At 37.9% G+C, this 25,036-nt stretch overlaps 1 protein-coding gene across 5 annotated transcripts in view; it reads right to left on the bottom strand.

Annotated features, from left to right (window-relative positions):
- adarb1b (adenosine deaminase RNA specific B1b) overlaps nucleotides 1-25,036 on the bottom strand; it is a 177,908-nt gene that overhangs the window by 118,693 nt on the left and 34,179 nt on the right. The gene's annotated exons all lie outside the window — the stretch shown is intronic.

Here is a 25,036-nt window from a genome sequence, read left to right as displayed (position 1 = left end):
ATAACGAAATATTAATACAATTTAAAAGAACTGTGTTTAAATTATATTAGATTTTAAAATGTAATTTATCCCTGTGACAGCAAATCCTGTCCACTCCAGTCTTCAGTGTCACATGATCCTTCAGAAATCATTCTAATATGTTGATTTAGAAACATTTCTTATTATTATCAATGTTGAAAAAGGTTTTTGCTGATTAATCTTTTGTGGAAATCATGATATAGTACTATTCACATGTTTGGGGTAAATACGAACAAAACAAAAAGCTAACCATTTCAAATAAATGCTGCTCTTTTGAACTTTTTTAACTGTTCTTTATCCTGAAAATAACATACAGATATCAAAAACATATTTACATATATAAACAGCGTCAAGTTGACTTGAAAGATAAATACTGTAGTAAAATCTAGAAAATGACAAACAGCGGGTGGCATCTTTCAAGTAGCATTAACTAGGGCGTGTTTTTAAAATTTTATCTCACTGATGTCATTGCATAAATGTCAAGGTTGAGCTGTGGCAGTGGACTTGTTGGCAGGAGATGCCAACAAAGCAGACTGCAATTTTTAAGGGCCTCAGACTGTAGTTCATAGTGAAAATTGGTTCACCCCCTTCATCTGCGGTATAAAGAAAGGCTGTCAAAAGGAGTGACTACCCCTCTTTGTTATCATAAATACAGCCCTGAGAGCTAAGGAAAGAAAACTCAATAGAGGTTTCAAACTAGATGACAACACGGCCACCCTGAAATGGAGGTCTAAAAATAGGAAGCATGTCCTGCCAAAGGAGAGTGACAACATAGTTCAATTAGGCGGCTCAGGAAAGAGAAAGATAGATGTATAGACACTGAAAACATACCCTGTTTCACAAACATAACGTAAAAGTGCTTTTCTTGAAATAAAAGGGGATCTATTTTGCAAAATTCACTTTTATAAGGTGTTTGAAGACAGATGTGTGTCCACAGTGTGTAAACAACCAGCCTATAAATGGTAAAAATCCACCCACTGCTTTTTTAATAATCCCCATAAATCATAAACATTCTCTCTAAACTCCTTGCTCTTATGTAAGCCCCACCTATGACTAGTGACAATCTGCCATATTAGCATAGATCCCACCCTGAGAGAGCCGCAGCAGTCCGCCATTTCTGTTTGTGAAAAAATGCTATTGTTATGAAGGAAATGTGCCGAACGAAGTTGGTAAAGTATTACATATATTTGCGTAAATCATTTTGCGCCGGACTGCTACACAAATGAGGGTAGATTTGCACAAAAGAGTAACATGACTGCACACGCTAGTCGATGAGTTGAATCAACTCCACAACTACATAAAGTTGCATTCTAAAAATTGTAACTTCTTCCTGAGTCTCTCCATCAGTGTCGACTCCTGTTCAAACAATGTAAGGCTGAACACCTCTATTGACAATTTCTGACATTTTGTCTGCGTGAGATTCTCCAGCTTTGTTGTTGTTGAGCAACTGAAGCATGAGCTCCGCCCTCTTCTGGAAAGGGGGCTGGGAGCAGCAGCTCATTTATTTTTTGTTATAATAATCATAACAATTCTTTACATTTATGATTGGGCACTCAAAGCACTTTACATATGAAAGGGGAGAATCTCCTCAACCACCACCAATGTGCAGCATCCACCTGGAAGTGCGGTAAATAGCAAAATGGTCTTATTTTCTGCCTCAATGCAACACAGACAAGCTAAACTTAATGACTTGGTTTTCCACAAACTTTTTGTGAAAACGTCAATGTCTAGGCTGGTTGAAACCAAGGGAAGCAAAGAATTGGTTTAGCAGCTGACATGGATTGCTGCCGAAATACTTGTCAGCAAGTGAATAATAGATGTGTTTTGAGAGTCAGAGAGCAGAAAACAAAGGCTGGATCAGGTTATGGGCAGTACCTGTTCTAGGGCGTTCAGGTGGAGGAAAGAAACAATGTGTAGGCAGGAGGCCAAGAGTTCATTCAGGATCTGGATAAGATTGCACATGGGAATCAGGTTAGAGGTTATTCCTCAGGGAACAGTTACAGTCCAGATGAAGAGAAAGAATAAGAGATAGAGTGCCAAAAAAAGGAAGATCTTGCAAATATCACAAATATATCAGCTACAAATATTACATAAAACAAAAAGTGAATTATTTGACTGTATTCGAGATTTGTACAGTTTTTTTACAATGACATCTTTCAAAATTAAATTAGCTAAATTGCTAAATTTGCTCAATTGATAAAGATAAGATTAGATCTCAACTCCACTTAATCATCTATTGCTGCCACATGTTACTTTATCAGATACTTTCAGAGTTACCACCGTTAACATCCCTCTTCAGACATTTGACCGCAGCAACAGAGTGATCCACTGACTGTGGTCGGCACTGACACTCTGTTCACCCATGTGGTCAGTCTGCCCTAAAAACCACAGTGTCTGCCATTCACATCAGCTCAACAAAATGTGGTTGTCCTGAAATACTCTTTATGCATCATAAAAAAAAAAAAAAAAAAAAAAAAAAAAGAGCCATTTTCTGGAAACATACAAAGGCCATTTATATAAAAATGTATTGCTAATAGCATTCAGCGAATCAGCAAATTTTCCGGTGTTACACAGGAATGCATGAGATTGTGTAATTTAGTTCCCGCCTGACCGAATAAATATCCGAAAATATAAATAACCCTGTAGTCAAAATGCACTCTCAGCGCTGCAGTCACTTTAAAAATTCAGCTTTCCCAGAAATAATAATGAAATAAGAGCTACCAAAAGCCCAGATGTGATCTATGAGTGTGCTGGTGTGTTTTTCAGCCCCTTATTGTTAAAACGACAGCAAATTAAACTGTACCCACGCAAAAAAGGGTCGATGTCAGTCGATTAGCTTATTAACCCAACAGGCATCAATTGTGTGATGCATTTCAGTAGGCAAAATATTAGGGACGTCAGTACGGCTTTGTAGAGAGGACAGAATTAAGACATTACAGGCCTAATGAGTCCTAAACCGCCAAAGAAGAGCAGCCGACTCAGCAGAAACACAGACTGCAGTCGCCTGAAACGGAGGTCCACAGCTTCGCTGCCTCTGCATACTAAACCAGCCCACACAATTACCACACTCTCTCATGTGGCACTGTGAAAAGATCACCATCATCATCCTAATTAAGCATAAACACATTGTTGATAATTTGCATTTAAACAACTTTACTCTGCCTCTATCTGCTAATTATCTGTTTTAAGATACATCGACCCAAAAACACTCCCCAAAAATTCCTCACCCAAACCAAAATGACTTTCTTACATGGAAAAGTTGAGATTAAAGAGTTACTTCACCCAAAAATGAAAATTATGTCATTTATTAGTCACCCAAGTCGTTCCACACCCGTAAGACCTTCGTTCATCTTCGGAACACAAATTAAGACATTTTTGATCAAATTCGATGGCTCAGTGAGGCCTGCATCACCAGCAATAACACTCCCTTTTTCAATGCCCAGAAAGCTACTAAAAACATATTTAAAATAATTCATGTCACTACAGTGTTTCAACCTTAATATTATAAAGCGACAAGAATACTTTTTGCGCACCAAATATAACAACTATTTCCCAATATCTAGTGATGGGCGATTTCAAAACACTGCTTCATGAAGCGTTTTTTTTCATTTGTTTCAAATCAATAGATTTCATGATTTCAGTGATTTCAGTAAACGAGGCTTCGTTACGTCATAAGTGTTTTAAAACTTCAATAGTTCACGTGACTATGGCAGTTTGATATGCGCTCTGAACCACTGATTCGAAACAAATGATTCGTAAAGATTCAAAGCTTCATGAAGCAGTGTTTTGAAATCGGCCATCACTAGATATTGTTGAATAAAGTCGCTATTTTGTTATTTTTGGCACACAAAAGTTATTCTTGACACAATATAATATTAAGGTTGAACAACTACTGTCACATGAACTGTTTTAAAAATGTTTTTAGTAGCTTTCTGGGCATTGAAAAAGGGAGTGTTATTGTTGGCGATGCAGGACTCACTGAGCCATCGGATTTGATCAAAAATATCTTAATTTGTGCTCTGAAGATGAACAAAGGTCTTACGGGTGTGGAACGACATGAGGGTGAGTATTTAATTATATAATTTAAATTTTTGGGTGAACTAACCTTTTAAGTAACATGTCAGTAATGTCCAACTAGTGAAATTTCTTTTTATTTTGTTTCTTTTTGATTATGTTCTCAAACCAGCTGTGAATGATTCGTTCACAAATCACACTAATCTGATTGACTGACTCAATGATTTGTCAATAAAGGCTTAAAATTTGGTCTGTTTATAACAAATGTTATTGTATGGGTTCAGAAGACTTGAAATTCAAGTCGTACAAACTACTTTCTAATACTTTTGATCCTTTTGCATATGTTTTGTTTGAAAGCTCCAGTCCCCATTCACTGTAATTGGGGGGTTGGGGGCTTTAACCCTTTAAGGTTAAGGTAACAACTAGTCATCCATTTCAAAGCACCTAATGCTGGGCTCAGACTACACAATATCTTTGTGTGTTACACAATTTTGACTCACAAATTCTTGTGTTATGGACAAGGCCACATGTTGCTTCTAAGGATCAGACAGTGAGGAAATGTTTCCATTTCTGGGGTAGCAACGGCTTGAATGGTGGGTTTATTATTATTAATGAAAAACACAGTACAATGACAAACTTGCTTAAATAGGTGCTTTTACATTTCGCTTTAAAACCAAGTCTTCCGCCATCGTCTTGTCAGTCAAGAGTAAGGTGAAATCTGACTCCTGCTGCCGATCTGTGCTGCGACTCTTGTTCGGCTCACACTGAATTGAACAGACGCCTTCTGTTTTTAACTGTAGTGTCTGTTCTCTAAATGATTTTTATTAGCAAGACTAGTTGCTTCCCGACTCTGCCGTGGTAGTCCCTTCAAAAGGAAACATCATAAAAGGCAGGAGTATAGCTCCACAAACCTTTCCTCCACTACATAATTCCACCTAGCAGCACCAATATAGTCTCTCTTTTGTTTCGCCAAGTTTGAAAGCTGTGTACAGAAGAGCTCCTGCGCTCCTATTGGTCAACGTCACAGATGTGACTGAGCCAGTTATTGAGTACAGAAAAAAATTAAACATGATAGTCTTTCTATCAGGACTTTGTGAAGCATTGCAGACAAGGTGCTGGGTGTCATCCACTATGACACACTATACGAGATAAAACAATCGATTCTTGCATCCCCGACACCCACAACACCCTACGTCAAACAGATTGTGCCAAAATCGGAATGATATCGTGTAGTCTGAATCCAGGCATAAGACCTGAAAGAAAATCTGATTTTTTTTTTTTCCCCGTAGCATCCCTCAAACACGTCAGCACTACTCCTGCTAGAAAACCGTGCAGTCACCAAATCAATGGCCATCTCTCAAGCGACCTTATTAATATCATCCAAACATGATTTATTATTTATTGCAGTTGAATGTCTACAAGGGTCCATGGTCTGTCTTGATGGATATCTGTGCGACAGGAGCCCATTATTTCCAGCATGTCATATTGAATTCTGCAGGAGTGCACTCAATTTTCCCTGAGCCGCAGGCCCGGGGCCAGGGGGACAGTTTCAGCTGGGCTGCCACAGTGGCAAGGGGAAATCTGACAGGATCTCGCTCTGTCAAAACTACATTTCAGTCAGACGGAGATGGGCCCCTCCGCATGCCGCTAATGGATTGGTCTTTTTTTCTCCCTGATGGAATGGAGAATCGATGACATCATGGCTGCGGGGACAATGGCTCCAGATTCAATGAGCGTTGATGACCGTTCGAGAAGCATCAAGCCTTTGATCTGTGCCTGAACCTTCAGTAATGAGGAAGATCAATTTTGATTGTTGTAGTAGATGAACTACGGGTCTGAGGGCAATTTTATATTCATGCTGTTGTGGCCGTTCGTGGCGTATAATTGAGCATGGGCTTGATTAAAATTCATCTCGCTCCATGCGGTCTCTATTTTTGGGAGGTTCAAGTAACAGCTCCGTCACCCAAATTGGCTCAGACTAAAAGTTTGAAACCATTAATCAGCAGGGGGAGCGATAACATACCATCGAGGATTGTCGGTCTTGAAAAAAAAAGATATGTCAAGTTTCACATTGAAGTAAACATCAATCTGATTTAACTAGACAATGTCATTAAAAGGGACCTGAAGGGATTGATTAAAAAGAAGCATGCTAAAATGTTTAGGTATGAGGATTTCCCATAGAATGGGAGTAGTGAGATTTGGATTGGATTGTCATGTTGAGGCAATCAGTGGTGTGAAAGTGATGTTTATTTATGAATGCAGAAAACCTAAACTGAGGTGCTTCCAGATGGAAGGCAATTGTGTTGCATTATGGCTAAAAGCTACTTAAAGGAACAGTTCACCCAAAAATTAAACTTTCCCATAATTTACTCACCCTCAAGCCATCCTAGGTGTATATATGACTTTCTTCTTTCCGACGAACACAATTGGAGTTATATTAAATAATATCCTGGCTCTTCCCAGCTTGGTAATGGCAATAAATAGTGGTGACATTTTTTGAAGCTCCAAAAAGCGCATCCATCCATCATAAAAGCATACGCATACGTATACTTAAAGTATAAGCATACAGCTCCAGGGGGTTGATAAATGCCTTCTGAAGCGAAGTGATGGGGTTTTGTAAGAAATATCCATATTTAAAACTATAGGCGTCTATCAGCGGATCCGTCTATCAGCGGAAATATTAGTGATCCGCTGATAGATGCCCGCTTTCAAATGCTCCCGTAAGCGCTCTGTGAAGAGCGTCAAAGATGTCCATTTACAACGTTTTTGAAGTGTTGATCATTGTAGCCAATTACAGACATATCTGATGAGTGCGTGAACACAATGGCCAATCAGAGGTGTTTAAGAATCCGCCCAACAGCACGCAAAATGCTGGTCTCGTCACATTTTTTAAATTTCAGTACCGACTTGGTACCGAAGTAGGTACTTTTGACAACACTACATCAATTCACAGATAAGCTTATGCTATGCCTACGTTATTTGTCCTATGTCCCACATCGGGTCAGAGGTCACCCTTCCACCGAAACTCGACTCTCGAATGAGGAAGCGCAGAGTACAGAGCAAAACAAAACACTGGTCGTTAAGTCTTAAAATGAGAAGTTTTAAAAGAAAAATCTCAGAGGATTCTGATATAAGAGAAGAGGAGCTACGTTGGGTCAGAGGTCGCCCTTCTATACACCTACGATGGCTTGAAAGTGGGTAAATTATGAGATCATTTTCATTTTTGGGTGAACTAAGCTTATTCCTTTAAGCTCCACCCTAGGTTAAAAACATTTATTCATTTACCTGAAATATAGTACAAACCAACAACAACAACAACTAAACTTAAAATGCAAATAACCAGTAAAAAAAGCAAATAATTATAATAAATAATGAACAAACAAACACAAAATAAAAAATAATGACAAATAACCACAATAAAGCAAACTAACAAATGAACAACAATTAATAAATAAAACAAATAAAAATAAAAACAAAAATAACCATCCAGCCATCACACTAAGGTATAATAAAGTCAGTCAGCTCCCTGTCCTGGACTCTGGACATCAGTTGTACCAAAAAAGTGATTAGGCAGTGTCTCATTCAGAAAGGCTTGCCATTTGCAGACAACAGGCCAGCAATCATCCAACTGTGAAATGGAAACGACTGAAATGAAACACTGGCGTTTTGTTTGAATATGATGGATTACGCTCTTTAAGGAAAAAAAAAAAAAAAAAGATGGCAGAGAAATAGAGGAGGTTCTTCTATGGTTCTTTCGCACGATAACGTGCAATTACGTTAAGCATGGCATTCAGAATGAACCCTACCAAGACAGGCAGTCAGTCTTAATCCCTCCTTTCATAGTGGCTGCAAATTACATATTGCTAAGGATCAGTTACATTATGAAAACATTACAAGCAATTCTGGTGAATTATCTATAATGATCACAATACAGTGTTCTTCAAAAGGAGCCATTTAAACAGGATAGCCTATAGAAACTTCAAACATTAACAAAGACACCCATCAAATAATAATGTTGTAAAACGCTTGTTTGATCTACATAACTGCTGTAACTGCATTAAAACAAAAAAATAATAAATAATTTTTTTTTTTTTAAAAAGGGCAGAAAAAAACTTATTTCTACTGCTACTAAAATTAGTAAAAGAAATTATTAATAAACAACAACCACCATCATCATCATCATCATCATCATCATTATTATTATTATTAATAATAATAATTAAAAAAACCTTCACATTAAAGTAGGGTTGGCGAGAAGTCATTACATTTTCTTAACTTTATGCAAATCAGACTGTGACAGAATAATAACACCTATTTGGCTATTTTATCACTGTCAGTGTGAGCGCACCTTTCGGAAACAAAAATGAGGTCTTGGTCTTTCAGACCGACACCAGTTAGTGAACACAACAGAAATTCTCACAAACTCATTACCGCAGACCATCTGAATGAGAAATAGGTCTCATTTACATGTAAGCATCTCTTTCATTGAGAGGCCATCATTAGCAATCTGCAACTCCATTGATTCTCTGGACCAGAGCTTGACTGCAGTGCTAAGGCTAGTGTGCTCGGGCAGTGCCAATGATGGACGTTCCTGCAGTCGTGCTGTCCAGGCAGCTCTTCCCATCCAGTAACATCAGCAGATAAGATGAATTCAGGGTGTAATCTAGTAGCTTTCACCACTGAACAAGCAAAATCCAACACAGAAGCGGGATCGATTGGGTCCAGTGTAGTAAACGGATTGCAGAGGTGTGCTGTCGGTGTTGATAGCGTGTGCAGTGCTGCAAACAAGCAGCCCCCCCCACACATACCGATTCACTTATGTTGCATCCTAGGCGCCTGAAGGAATATTTGCTATTCTAGCATGGCACATTCATGCATCTTAGAATAAATGAAAAGCATTGGCGTAATCTGGAGCTGATCTACCATCACACTGGGAGTGCAGGCAACAGATGTGACTATGAAGATGATCTGGATCCTCTCAAAAGTCTTGTATTCCACATGGCTCAGCTCTGTGCGGTCTACAGGCGCTCACATGGAGGTCATGTTTTCAGGAAACAGTTGGAAGAAAAAGCAAAAATTGGCCACCTATGAGATGGTCCACAAATTTTGGGAAACTCATTTCACTTTTCCTGCACTGATTTCAAGGGGAAGATATTTTGAAGAACATTTGTAACCAAACAGTTGTGGGGACTTCCATAGTATGGAAAAAAATAAATAAATACTATGGAAGTCAATGGGGGGGCAAGATCTGCTCGGTTACAAACATTCTTCAAAATATCTTCCTTTGTGTACAGCAGAACAAAGAAATGTATACGGGTTTAGAACAACTTGAGTGAGTAAATGATGACAATTTTCATTTTGGGGTGAACTATCCCTTCAACTAAAACAGATAGCTTGAACCAAACCACTGAAATAAATTGAATGAAGTGACATTTTAACCATACCTGTCAACATTTGTCAATCAAAACCTGAGAGATTTTAAAACTATAATCTTATGTTCGCCGGAGCACCACGAGTCTTCTCCCATTTCTAGGAGTGATGCTTCCCTTGATTCAACTTCCCACATCGACTGCGCAGATATCAACAGTGCAACAGGGTTGGCAGGTTGAGGTCACAAATGGGTTGGAATTTGTACGATGTGTCGATTGCGCGAGTAGAATGCATGTATGATTTTAACTACAGAAGCTAAAAACAAAAAACAGACCCTATTTAAATTGAAACAATGTTCTCATAACCATGAAACAAGAAAAGACTGCCAAACTAATCCAATGAAATGCACAATATAATTTAATTTTATGTTGCAAATATTCAATATAATTGCCCAATCCTACTTTCAAGCATCCATCACTTATCACGTCGCTGACTATGATCATTCCCATGTCTAAGTGAAAGAACTAAGATCCAGGGTAACTACGACAGCTCATACAGACAGCCCCTGCCCTCCCCTTGCCCAGAAAGTCCATCATCCCGCCACAATCCACAGCTAAAGACGTCAATGCTGCCGGCAGCCAGCAATCTGCTAAAAACCAGGCCAGTGCTCCGTTTTCCCCATCCCCCATCAGGATGCAAAGGAGAGAGCCCCTTAATGCAGAGCACCACAGGCTGCTACTATATCCACGTCCATTTCCCATCAGGGATTACGTCTGTGAAACGCTCCATAACATGTCAGGAAGGACAGCCATTACCAAATGCGACTACTTCCATAATGACCCACATACGAAGACGGGCGGCCATGACACTCATGGAGGCCTCTATACTCACTCTGTGAAGCACAGAAAAGGATGGGTGAATGGATGGAGGCAGGCACAACCTTTCCCACCACTGTGGACTGTAATGAACAAACTGAGGCCGTGACTCCTATTTTAAGGTCAGGAGGACAGAGCTTGTGAAAATTAAACTTCTGATGAACCCATCACTTTTTTTTTTTTACTCGCTGTAATTTGAGTGTCTGAGGATGTAGATAAATATCTTCTGGTCTATGAGAGACTAAACAGCAAACCAGATAGCTGAAAAACATTTGAGATAGTGAACGGGGAGTATGGGTCTATATTATGCCTACAGTAAAGCACGCAATTTTTGCCGTTTCCATTGTCAGAAGTTGTGAATGGTACCCTAATTCCAAACCATACCGTACCACTTTTACGGGACCCTTCCGTTGGGGTACCTAGCACAATAGTCTGGTAGTAAAGGGTGGAGATAGACTCACTGCAGAATGTTGATGGGTTGACAACTTGCGTGTGCTACACAGGGAATGACAACACAAGAGGCGCTATTTTTTTTAATAAAGTTGAAACACAATACCATTTCTTCTTGTGACAAACAGCCACATGCCAAGAAGCAACAACACGATCTGCAGTTTACCATCCCGAATCATACTGATCAAGGCATTTTTAATCCATGTATATTTGTTAGTTATTTATAATACATATTATATTTATTTTAAAATATTTATCTATATCCAAATATTAGTGTTTTAATATATTTAAACAAAATAGTACAGTGTTAATATTTATTATGTTAAGTATTACCATTTATTATGGTAAGTATTCATTGAACATCAGTGTCTTTGATCCCAGTGCTTTTATAAAACTGCGGCAACAGCAATGAGCCACTCGAGGCCATGCGTTACGGTCTTTTTACCACAGCTCTCGTGGCTTATAGCTTTACTTTATCAGTCCACGATGGCAGAACTTAATTTCATCGACTTGGCCGAGTGAAAACCATCCCCAGTCATACTAAAGGAAAGCCAGATGAAAGACGGTTTATTAAACGACTTTGGGTCCAGTCCATCGCACTCTCCTTCAAACGCCACAGAGCGTCTATTGAGCCTCCACCTGTGAGCCATTCAACAGACAAAATCTCTCAGATGTCAATATGTTGTATTGATCTCAATAAAACATGAAATTAAATATTGACTGACTACTCTCTTCCAGCGCCGCAGCAGAAATAGCTAATGCAAAGTCCCGAAACATTCAGTCCAAAGCACACAAAAGCTTGATTGTTCTTTGGAAATATTTGAACTTTGCATTTTTGGATTCACATGCCAAGCTGATTCGCTTGAATAAACACACAGGAATTTCATTCAGGATTAATTATAGAGTAGTAGCATTTTAACCTATCGAAATGGCACAAGTGGGTGACATATCGTTGGCTTCAGAAGCCACACACACTTATGCCTGGAATTGCGCCTTTCCTGACATGGAACACTGCATTTGCCCAATCATTTCACCCTGTGACAGCTTCCCTCCCCCAATCCCAGAGGATAAATGCACTTCATATGGAGGAGGAAAAAAAGCTGACTGAGAAAGTGATGAGATTGTCCGAGAGAGGGAGAGGAGAAGAGGTGGAAGAGAAGATAAAGATGACGGAGCAGTAAGGATTTTTTATTTTTTTTATTTTTTTTCTGCTGGCCCCGTCAGGCTTGTAGTCTCTGGTTGTTTGTGAATGGAATCTGTTAGTGTGGGGTGTGTTGTCTTTTTGCGTCACATCGCAGCACTCCACACTATAGGAACAAAACTGTTAAATCTATCAATTTTATCATCATGTTTGTGGTCTCTCACATTTTGAAAATCTTTTAGTGTGGGCCAAGTTTGCAAGGCATAAAAAAAGCATGCACAAGATCAACAAATGAAGCAATGAAGCTACGGTTCAACGGGGCAAGTGACAGGCCTGAAACTCTCTTTCATCCTTCATTACCTTAATACACCTTCCACACTGAGAGACTGACGTGACCTTGAGGAAACGCTGAGGTTTATTCATACAGTGTGCAATCCCTCAGAGCAGAACCAGAGTTCATGTTCTAATCTATTATTCACATTATTATTTTGATTCAGTGACTGATAACATGACATAGACGGGAGTGTACGACACTTAAAAGGTTAGTTCACCCAAAAATGAAAACTCTGTCATTAATTACTCACCCTCATGTCGTTCCAGACCTGTAAGACCTTCATTCATCTTCGAAACACAAATTAAGATATTTTTGATAAAATCCGATGGCTCAGTGAGGCCTCCATTGACAGCAAGAAAATTAACACATTCAAATGCCCAAAAAGGTACTAAAGTGTGTATCAAACTGCCAAAGTCATGTGATTTTTAGTTACATGATAAGTGTTTCGAAATTTCAACTGGGGGGCGTGACTTTGGCAGTTTGATACGCGCTCCAAACAACTGATTCAAAACAAAAGACTCGTAAATCTTCAAAGCTTCATGAAGCAGTGTTTTGAAATCACCCATCACTAGATATTGCTGAATAAAGTCGTTATTTTGGCGCACAAAAAGTATTCTCGTCGCTTCATAACATTAATGTTGGACCACTGTAGTCACATGAGCTGTTTTAAATATGTCTTTAGTAGCTTTCTGGGCATCTGAAAGTGTTAATTATCTTGCTGGCAATGCAGGCCTCACTGAGACATCGGATTTTATCAAAAATATCTTAACTTGTGTTCAGAAGATGAACGAAGGTCTTGCGGGTGTGGAACGACATGAAGGTGAGTAATGACAGAATTTTTATTTTGGGGTGAACGTACCCTTTAGTCACATACATACACCATCAAATAAAACGCTATTCAGTGTAGTAAAATCTGCACAGGAATAAGCAAGCATGAAAAATCTTTTCAGAAAACATGAAAACATGACATATCATTGGCTTCAGAAGCCACACACACTTATGCCTGGAGATGCGCCTTTCCTGACATGGAACGCTGCATTTGCCCAACCATTTCACCCTGTGACAGTTTACCTCCCCCAATCCCAGAGGATAAATGCACTTCATATGGACAGAGGAGGAATCTTTTCAAAAAAATGAATTAAGGTTATCAATAAAGAAATATTATGGGTTCACCAAAGTTTAGCTCCATCAACAATATTTGTGGTAGAATATTTACAATCACAGTAAGAAAATAATTGAAAAAAACAACAGTTACAGTAAGTTATATACAAACTGAAATAACAGTACCTTTTTCTGGTGTTTATAAATAATAGTTATCCAACTGCATATAAAAGCTTATATTCCAAAAGAAAAATTCTAATTATTCACAACTAAACTCCAAATTAGAAACAGACCACACTTAACCCATCTTGATAGCTAAACCAATTTTAAGTCTAAACGGTTCAGTTCTCAGCTAAACTTCTGAAATTGTCACAACCAATAAAACAAACTCTTTTCACTTTCAATCTGCTGACCAGCAAAGAATTGGAGATTTTTTGTTAATTTCCCCTGGTGGTGCCCTTCTCTCTGATGGAGTGACAGTGGCCATTCGTTGCTTTTTAAATCCATAGAACAAAAACATCCCAGAAGACTGGCAAACAAGGAAACAACACAAAAAGAGAGACACAGACGGACTGAGAAATATGCTGACAGAAAGTGTGAGAAAAGCATTGACAGCACTAGGCCTGTCACGATAACTACTTTTTGTTTGTTGACATGTTTTCCAAAAATACTGTAATTGCGATAAACGATATTATTGTCATTTTAAGAGCATTTTATGCCACTGATTATTCACCGCTGCTCCTTCCTTGGAGCACTTTTGATAGATACTGACCACTGCAGACCGGGAACACCCCACAAGAGCTGCAGTTTTGGAGATGCTCTGACCCAGTCGTCTAGCCATCACAATTTGGCCCTTGTCAAACTCGCTCAAATCCTTACGCTTTCTCATTTTTCCTGCTTCTAACACATCAACTTTGAGGTAACACAGCAATGAATATTTCGTTGGGTTTTTGGGTTCAGTTTCAGTTCTGTTTTTTTTCAGTTCAGTGCGTTACACCTGTCGCCGTCCGTTGCCGCTTGTTGTCGCCGATGGTCTTACGATTGTCTGAGAAGTGATGTACTGTAATCTGGTGACTGTCTGCATTGGTCGGCATCTGTCGGTTCAGTGTGAATGGTCTTTACTCTACTTTAAGCTTTTTGAATTAAAAAAAATGACAACAAAGACAGTTTAGTTGAAATGATGACACCCAAATCAAAAGTGGAACAGGGAAAACCCTGAGCATAAATGCATAGATCATTAAATCAATTAATATCAATTAGAAAATGTGCATATTGTGAGCAATCAGCCAACGCTAGTTTTCCCTCAAGACACATCAACATCCATTCAGCATAGTGCAGAAAACATGCCTCTCTACACAGCTCTCAGCCACACACTAATCAATAGGAAAAAACAAAACAAATCTCAAATGTATGCTACTTGTTTCATCTTTCACATCTTCTGAAAGCAGAAGATCAAACCAAACAGTAATAATACATGATATCATGCAAGTAAAGGCTTGGCCAAGTGCATTATGGGTAGCAACTCTATTTAACAAACTTATAACTGAACAATTGTTTTTTTTTTTTTTTAATTATTTAATTTAATTACACTTAACAATATAAATGCACATTGAATACAGAATAGTACAGATCATAAAAAAAAGAAAGAAGAAAAGTCTGAAGAAAGATCTTGGGTGGCCTGAGGGTGAATAAATTAAAAACAAATTTTCATTTTGGGGTGAACTATTATTTTAAGACAACCAGATCTTGAAACCTCTACAGTCCATTTATACCAAGAGCAGAAATGATTGCATTTAAAGTGATAAATAAATAATATTAAATGGTAAAACTTTAAAATAAGGTTTATTAAGGTTTTAGTTACCTACATTAGTTAACATGAACAAATAATGGACAATACTTCTACAGCATTTATTAATCTTAGTTGATGTAAGTTTTCAACATTCTTTAATATATTTTCAAAATCAAATGTTCTATGTGTTAACATTAGTTAATCACTGTGAACTAACATGAACAAACAATGAACAGCTGGATTTTTATTAACTAGCATTAAAAGATAAATGAGTGTTGTATAGAATCAATATAGAAATATATTGATCAAGGTTAGTTTATGTTAGTTAATAATGTTAACAAATGGCACCTTATTGTAAAGTGTTACCAATTAAATAACTTTTGGTATAAATGTGTTTAATTTCTGACTACAAGTTACTTTAAGAACATTTTTAGAAGAATGAATTTTTTTTTTTTTTTTTTATGCTAAATGTTAATTTTCCAATACAAACCATGTTAAAGGGGAAATAAAAAGTACTATTTGTGGAAAGTGTCAGGAACATTCCAACAGCTATGAAGCAAGATTTATTATTTTATTTTCTTAGTTTCAGCTCAAAATACCCCACAGATCATTTATTATAGCTTGTCAAATTTACCCCCATTTGGGTGTGAGCAAAAACACACCGTTTTTGTGTGTGTCCCTTTAAATGCAAATGAGCTGCTGCTCCCAATCTGCTTTCCAGAAGAGGGCGGAGCTTTAACAGCTCGCACTTTGTTGTTGTACAACAACAACAAAGCTGGAGAATCTCACGCAGCCAAAATGAGGATTGTCAGTAATGGTGTTCAGCCTTACATTGTTCAAACCGGAGTCGACACTGATGGAGAGACTCAGGAAGAAGTTACAACTTTTAGAATGAAACTGGATGTTTCTGAATGGTTAGTGGATAAATTTTTGTAGTTGCTGTGGAGTTGATTCAACTCATCAACTAGCATGTGCCGTCATGTTATTTTTTGTCCAGCTAAACTAAACTAAAACTAAAACTAAACTATAACAAAACTAAACCTAAACAGGAGGAGTGACTCCAAAATGTGTCAGATTAGTGAAGTCAAACAGTTTGCAAATGACAATTCATGCATATTAAATTGGTTGACTGAAAAGAGCATCAGTCCAACAGCAGGCAAAGAATGAAGCCCACTTATCTTCATGCTTCAACAGCATTAGAAGAACCAAATACCAAAATGTCACATCTAGGGATGGAGGCTGACAAATAACTCTGACCAAACTATCAATCACAACTATCAGCATCAGTGCAACTGACAGAAGCTCACAGCCGCCACGGTCCCCTGAAAGAGCCGACTCTCAAAATGACACTCACTCCAGCGTCTCAGCTCATTGGCTGACTAATTAACCAACGCCCACTTCATCTCTGACACATCAACTCCGAAGGGTTTCGAAGAAAGTCTGTCCGAGCCCAAAGACATTTGCCTGAAGAAGGCAGCTCATAATTGAAAGTCATCACCACATGCTGCTCTTCACATGCTCTTGAGGGGGGTGAAAAAATATTTACTAAGTACAAGCATTAATTATTAAAGTCTCTCAATGACCTTAAGCAAAGAAAATATTAGATTTGAGGCAGCCATATATCAGCAGCAGAGCCAGTTGAAATATTAAATGATTCTGCAGCGCTGGAACTGCAGTAAAAGAAAGAACGGCCCTTCAAAACACAAGATTTGTGCCTGTTTGTAAATGCTCCTGGCCCAAGGACATTAAAGTCAACATGTCAAAATGTGCTTGCAACACACATCTGTAATGCGTTTTCAAATCAAACAAAATATTTAAGAAATAAATGGTTGAAAAGGTTAGTACTGTTCCCTTGGGTACATTTATCAACCAATAAAAATGGCCAAATAACATTAATCAGCAAAAAATACGTGTGTATGTTTACTGCAGATGGACAGTTTTACTTCCATTTTAAATAAATGTTGTTCTTTTACACTTTATATTCATAAAAAAAAACTGCATCATGTTTCCATAAAAATCTGTTTTTAACATTGATAAAAATAAACATTTGAGCATCAAATCAGCATATTAGAAATTTTTGAAGGATCATGTGACCCTGAAGACACATTTTAATAAATAAATATGAAGCAAATTCAGCCTTGGTGAGAATGAGATATCTTTCAAAACAAAAAAAAATATATATATTTTTTTTTATTTATTATTATTATTATTATTATTATTATTATTATTATTATTATTATTATTATTATTATTATTATTATTATTATTATATTTATTTATATATATCTTAATGAAAAACACATGAGAATTTGAGTGTCAAACAAACTGAATAGAAGGTTTTACCATTGGGATAATTAATTGAAAATGTTAAATTTTACCACAAAACCTTTTCAACATGCCCTAAATGTAAAAAGGACTGTAAGGGAGTCATGTTTAATAAAGTAGACAAGACATACTAATGAAATGAAACCGCATCAGTTGTACGATTTGTATGATATGGGTCTGTCTGTACTCTGTCAGTGAAGAACAGGCTTTTACAATCTCTCAAACCGTACAGGGAATTAGACGAGGGCTTCCACTCCCCCTCAACAGCTGATTTTTACAGCTTCTTCAGTGTCTTTACACCCATAATCCCTTGCCTGTTTGAGAGGGCCAGGGCCCAGACTGAGGCTCCAAGTGTGTGTAAGTGTGTGTGCATACGTACAGGCCTTTATTCATATGAGATTGTGATTTAGGGTCGCAGGGAAAGCCTTTCCGTCAAGTGTCTCTCCTTCATCACAGGACCCTGGTCATGAATTACAGAAAGTGCTGAGACCTGCAGAGGAACCTGACAGCACTTACACACTCGCATCTGCCTTAACACAAACACACAAATGGACAGAAACCACTCTGAGCAATAGATTTCTGGAAAGCCACAAAACCCAACAGAATGGAGAGGAACACTAATATTCATTTCACTGGATGAGAGAGCATGTGAGAAAAGAGTAAGAGAGCCCGTATTGGATAAACAGTTTTTGTCGTCTCAGACACAGCACTTTAGCACTGTCAAAATTAAGCGGTTTCATTCCAAGCAGATTCCACAAGACAATATTTTACCCGAGAAGCAGTCTGCGGATAGCTTCAGGTTGTTCACGCTGGAAGCAAAGTTTACTACAGTGGTTTTTAAAGGCTGACATTAGGGCTGTCACGATATTAGATTTTTCATACCACGGTTATTGTGGCCAAAAGAATTCACAATTTAGTTTCTCTTTTTCAGGGTTACTGCACATTAAGTCAAATTTAAGGCTTTTTAAGATCTTTTTAAAGGTGCCCTAGATTATGTTTTTAAAAGATGTAATATAAGTCTAAGGTGTCCCCTGAATGTGTCTGTGAAGTTTCAGCTCAAAATACCCGATAGATTTTTTTAAATTAATTTTTTTAACTGCCTATTTTGGGGCATCATTATAAACGCGCCGATTTTATGCTGCGGCCCCTTTAAATCCCGTGCTCTCCGCCCACAGAGCACGCGCTTGCCTTGAACAGTGCCTTAAAGTTTACACAGCTAATATAACCCTCAAAATGGATCTTTACAAAGTGTTCGTCATGCATGCGGCATGCATGCGTCGGATTATGTGAGTATTGTATACTGTTATATTGTTTACTTCTGATTTTGAATGAGTTTGATAGTGCTCGGTGGCTAACGGCTAAGGCTATACTGTTGGAGAGATTTATAAAGAATGAAGTTGTGTTTATGAATTATACAGACTGCAAGTGTTTAAAAATTAAAATAGCGACGGCTCTCTTGTCTCCGTGAATACAGTAATAACCGATGGTAACTTTAACCACATTTAACAGTACATTAGCAACATGCTAACGAAACATTTAGAAAGACAGTTTACAAATATCACTAAAAATATCATGTCAGTTATTATTGCTCCATCTGCCATTTTTCGCTATTGTTCTTGCTTGCTTACCTAGTCTGATGATTTGGTTGTGCACAGATCCAGACGTTAATACTGGCTGCCCTTGTCTAATGCCTTTTATAATGTTGGAAACGTGGGCTGGCATATGCAAATATTGGGGGCGTACACCCCGACTGTTACGTAACAGTCGGTGTTATGTTGAGATTCGCCTGTTCTTCGGAGGTCTTTTAAACAAATGAGATTTATATAAGAAGGAGGAAACAATGGAGTTTGAGACTCACTGTATGTCATTTCCATGTACTGAACTCTTGTTATTTAACTATGCCAAGATAAATTCAATTTTTCATTCGAGGGCACCTTTAAGACCCGAAGAAATAAACATTAATCCTAGCCTAGCAGCCTATACATTATGGCTGTTACCAATCAAATGAAATCATTATCAACAAAATCCATCTTTGCAATACAAAGGTGGCGCAGAATGAGAAGTGGCATAAATATATATACACAGCATTTACAATTTGTCTACATAAATTTAATTCAATATTTAAATATGGAATTATTTCTAATTTTAACTTTTTAATTAAAATGTACTTTAAATATGAAACTAAACTGCCAGTAGGTGGCAGCAAGTCACTGTTTTAATGAGTGAGTGAGTCATTCATTCAACCGATTTGTTCAAATGATTAATTCATTCAGGACCGTCTTTACTGATTCGTTCTAAACGCGGATTCAGTCAGTCTGTTGCACGAGGACTCTGTTCTGATGTTCATCATTTTGAAATTTTTGTTGGCGAAATAAAGAAAAAAAAACAAAAACAATACTGTGTCTAAAATTAACTCTCATTGTTTGTTTAACAATAAGTTAAATGAACATTGCATTTGTGCTGATTTGGGGAAAACGGCACTCTTGCTCGTGTAATACAACTACATCATATGATATAATGACAAAAACACGCCGGGGCAAAAATGCCCGTGTATCTTGAATTGAGGGCATATAACTGCATGCACAGCTACATCACGCCGAGTAAGACAAGTAAAGAAAATGCGGTACTTATTAAAAGAAATCACCCTTTATTTAAATATATGGAGAAAAAAAAAAAAAAAAAAAAAAAAAAAAAAAAAAAAATCACTGTTAACAGGTTAATATAACTTTTCCCATTCCATGACTAGTAAAATAATCGCAACTTGCTCTAAAATAAGAGTTAAATTGAATTTAAATGAATTTAAATGGAGTAAATGCTTAAATTTATGAAAATGTCACTGAAATCAAACACAAACATGTAATACATATAATACATACACACACACATATATATACAATGTGTGTATATATAGTGTGTGTTGTACAGTTTTGTACAGTAATGCTTAATTTTGTTAGCCCATAATGACCCTTCTGTTTTCCAGTCACAACAAAAGCCACTGTTTGTAGTTTTAATCAGCGAATAATCATCATGCAGCCGAACAACTACTAAGCGGAAAACAATCTTGTTGGTTTGATTTTGTCTCAGCCAAGCAACATGTATTGAGCAAGCGTAGGACTTAAGCTCCCGTGGCGTGACACACCGCAAAAAGACAGAGAACCTTGGGAGAAGGGGTCCGGGTGTGACTGAACTCTATGCACAGAAAGAACAGTGACGAACACAGATGTCAGCCCAAATTTAACCATACTGCATGCATGACGAGGCTTTACCACACCTCTAGGCCGTATACTTGAGTACAGAATGAATAAATGGAAAAATCCATGGGACAAGTAGGATAATTTTAGCTTGCCGTCTACTGCAAATGGTATTTAAATTCGCAATTATGCATTCATTGCGATTTGATCTGACAGCCTCAGCCTTCCAGGCGGGAAGGGGGGTCTGTTATTACGCCAACTCTTTAATTGCTTTTGGAAGCGGCAGGCCCAAATCAGCCATCTATTTGGATGATGCTCATTGTGGTTCTCCAGCAGCCAAATATCAAAAAAATGGCAGAAGACTGAATCCGGTTTGTTTGGATACGGAATAAAAGGGCACCCTGTGATTGTCTGGCCTCCAGTCTTTAGCGAGAAAGGGCCCCTCTGAAAGAGCCCCCCTTGGCGCCATAGTCCAATGAGTCTTTGGTTCAAGGGTGTCAGCCAACACAAAATCCATTCCACTTCAGGAGATTTCAGGACATCTTCAAGATGGTGACAAAATGTGTCACGCTCTGGGCAAACGCATAACATTTTGCAGGCCCCATTTCATCAGGGTCACTAGAACATTCCTCTTTTGCACTGAAGCGGGTACTTGAGAGTCATCCAAAGCAGGAGAGTTGGAACCATCCGAAAAGCTGGAGGACACGTTATAAAACTACTCAGCCTGACTCATGAATATGAATTACTTGACATGACGTTCACCCAGAAGTCCTAAAGGACTTGCTGACGTTGGTAAATAAGCATTAGTTATAATAGGAACACTGCATAGAGCTTGCTTGTTGCCAACGCAACTGTTTGGCAGAAGCTTCTGCTCGGCCTTCCAGCTGTCATTTTACTCTATATTTTATCATTTTTAAAATGACTGTAAAAATGACTTGTATATTAAAAATGTTTTCCATCATAAATGGTCAGAAGTAGTGTTGTCAAAAGTACTGACCGCGGTACTGAAATTTTAAAAATGCGATGCTTTGAACGCTGTTGATCAGATTCGTAAAGACCTCTGATTGGCCACTGTTCACACGCTCAACGGATATGTCTGTGATTGGCTACAATGATCAACGATTCAAAAAAAAAGTTGTAAATAGACAATGACGCTCTTCACTGAGTGCTTACACAGATACATGCGGGAGCGAATGAAAGCTATCTGTGGATTGGTCCGCCTGCTTAAAAAACACTCCCACTCCCGCTTTCAAAACACTTTCAAATTCAAACACTTCCGTGTGCTTTTAAATGCTCTCATGCATTGATCATTGTAGTAAATCACTTGGTATCACTGTCAGTACTTTTGACAACACTAGTCAGAAGTTATTTTTTTAAATTGAAAAATAATAAATTATAGTGTAATTATATACACTACCATTCAAAAGTTTGAAATAATTACGATTTTTTTTATGTTTTCGAAAGAAGCTTATGCTCACCAAGGCTGCATTTGTTTGATCAGTAAAACAGCAATATTGTGAAATATTATTTCAATTTAACTTTTTTATGTTAATATTTTAAAATGTAATTTATTCCGGTGATGCAAAGCTGATGTTTCAACATCATTACTCCAGTCTTCAGTGTCACATGACCCTTCAGATCTGGTGCAAGAAGAAACATGGTCAAGAAACTTTGTAAAAAAAAAAAAAAAAAAAAAAAGTAAAAACATTTTAAATAATAAAGCTGCAAGCAGCGATGAAAGGGCCCTCGCACCCATGCTCCCTGCCACCCGTTGGTCTTAGGAAAACAGTGAACAGTGGGTGACATGCATGCAAGCGAGTAAATACAGGAGAATTATGGCAAAGTCATTTCATAGTGCCACACTTCCCGCTGCCAACAATTTTACTGTAACTGAATATTGCCACGCAGATGTCATCAGGCCAGGACCATTATCAAACATGTGAAGTTTGGAGCAGATCGGACATCGTATGTCTGAGTTACAACAACTTCCTATTTCATGGCGTTATTTGCATACATTAGCCAAGTGTTGCACAATTTAATTGTATGTTTGGTACTCTGTGACATGGAAATGTGTTTCTGAGAGTGAATTACAGTGTAAAACATGACATTTTCTTTTGCCAGCAGGTGGCACTATGACTAACTGAATATTGTCAAGTAGATGTCTTTAGGCTAGGTCTCTTATGACATGTGAAGTTTGGGGCAGATCGGACACTGTATGCCTGAGTTACAACAGATTCCTCTTTCATGGCGAAACATCAGACTTTGTCAGGCCGCCACAGACCTGCCCTTCAGCGAAAACTCAAGATCTTTGATATTTATCATCGCTAAGGACTTAAGACTAGACTGACCAAATATGATGTGGTTCTGGTTAAATCTCTATAAGGAGTTAATCAGTGTAAAACATGTCACTTCCTGTTGCCCACAGGTGGCGCTATGACTGTAACTGAATATTGGCACGCAAATGTCTTCAGGTTAGGACTCTAATAAAACATTTGAAGTTTGGGGCAGATCCAACATTGAATACCCAAGTTACAATAACTTCCTGTTTCATGGCGAAACATCGAATTTTGTCAGGCTGCCGCGGACACGCCCTTCATCGAAAACTCAAGATCTTAGCAATTTAACGTCACAAATGCCTTAAGATTAGACTGACCAAATATGATGTTTATCTGATAAAATCTTGAGGAGTTTGTTAAAATACAATGTCTGGAAATGGCAAAAACTGCAAACATTTTGCAGAGAAAACTCAAAATATCTCACTTCCTGTTGGGTTTACAGATTTTGCTGTTTGCAACTATTTGTAAATCGTGAGAAAATTGATATTTTAACCAAGGCTCCGGGACGTGTGAGGAGTCGCCTGTCAATTACGTCATACCCGCATTACCCTCGGTTTCCGGTTTTATTTTGCAGAAACCGTGGAAACACCAAAGATGCTTTGATATATTACATGTTTTAATAGACAATGGAACAACTGTTTTGAGATATAGACAGAAAACGAAGTATTGTTATATAGCTCAACATGTTTAGTCTTATTGTTTAAATCTAATTTTATTGAATTTTTTGCGAGTACCATGCTTTACCATGACACTATTTTGAAAAAAAACACTATTTTGTGAAGTAGCTAACATAGCATAATCAGATGCAGCTTTATTTTTAGTAACAGTAATACAGCATTTTTTCCATCATACAATACGTTTTAAAATTAATTGCATGCCATTTATCAACACAAGCCATCCAGCATTTAATATATTTTAAAATCGATCTATCTTACTTCAGTGTGGAACAAGTGTCTTACAGCAGCCACCGAGCAAAAGCACAGAGTAACGTTATAACATCATTTTCAGCACACTCAAATGTATCTAATATGATAAACAGAGCTGCGTTACCTCATACTCATGACCGGAAAAGCGGAAGCGGCGCCGGCGATTGTGGCATAATAAAAGTTCCTCTGCTCGTGAGGCGTGTGTTGTGCAATCGCTCCAGCGGCCTTGTTCAGCTCCCACAACACTCAGTCCTGCTCTGCTTCATGCTACAGTAACGTTAATAAATCGCATCCATGAACATAATTTGTTCCCGACCGACCGTTGAGATGCAGACCACATATCCCAAGATTCCGCGCTCAAACTTGGCGTCATCAAGCTACACCTTTGTTTTGAATAGGCCTCTAGCAGCAGAAAATATTACATAGTTCACCTTTAAATCTCTATGAGGAGTTCATCACAGTGTAAAACATGTAATTTCCTGTTGCCCGCAGGTGTCAATATGACTGTAACTGAATATTGGTATGTAGATGTGTTCAGGCCAGGACTCTAATAAAACGTGAAGTTTGGGGCAGATTGGACACTAATGTAAAAATAAATAAATAAATAAATAAATAAATAAATAAATAAATTCTACAGCACGTCAAAAATACAAACACCTGAAAAGTTACTGGTATTTTCTTCTTTTTTCCCACCGACTGCTTTTTTTTCCTAAACACTGCAGCCAAGCCAAATGAAACCCATTAAAATGTGCCATTTAATGGCGGTCATGTCCCTGGTTGGGAAACTGAACATGTTTTGGGGAGAGGACTAGGGACGGGCATTTTTTCCAAAATAATAAAATGTTCAAATATGCAGTTGGTTTCCTGCAGATCAGATGGACAGCTCCTGATCACACAAAAATGATGCTACATATTATAGAATGCATTAGTAAAAAAAATAAAAATAAAAATTGCAGTAGGAATGACAACCTCCAGTTACGCAGTACCATGATAATTTCTTGTCTGAGATGTTCTAGGTTCTGTGAGCAGACAAAATTCCCAAAATAGGAATCCCAGTGTCATTCTGCGCTACGTCGCCCTATATTTAGCTGACAGACCCTTTCAGAAAATCCTTCAAGAACCATGCTGACAGTCCTGAGCTCTTGGCTAACACGGTTTCCCATAAC

Source organism: Megalobrama amblycephala, linkage group LG6 (genome assembly GCF_018812025.1).
Source record: "Megalobrama amblycephala isolate DHTTF-2021 linkage group LG6, ASM1881202v1, whole genome shotgun sequence".
Lineage (NCBI taxonomy): Eukaryota > Metazoa > Chordata > Actinopteri > Cypriniformes > Xenocyprididae > Megalobrama > Megalobrama amblycephala.
This window is presented reverse-complemented; position numbering and strand designations above follow the sequence as displayed.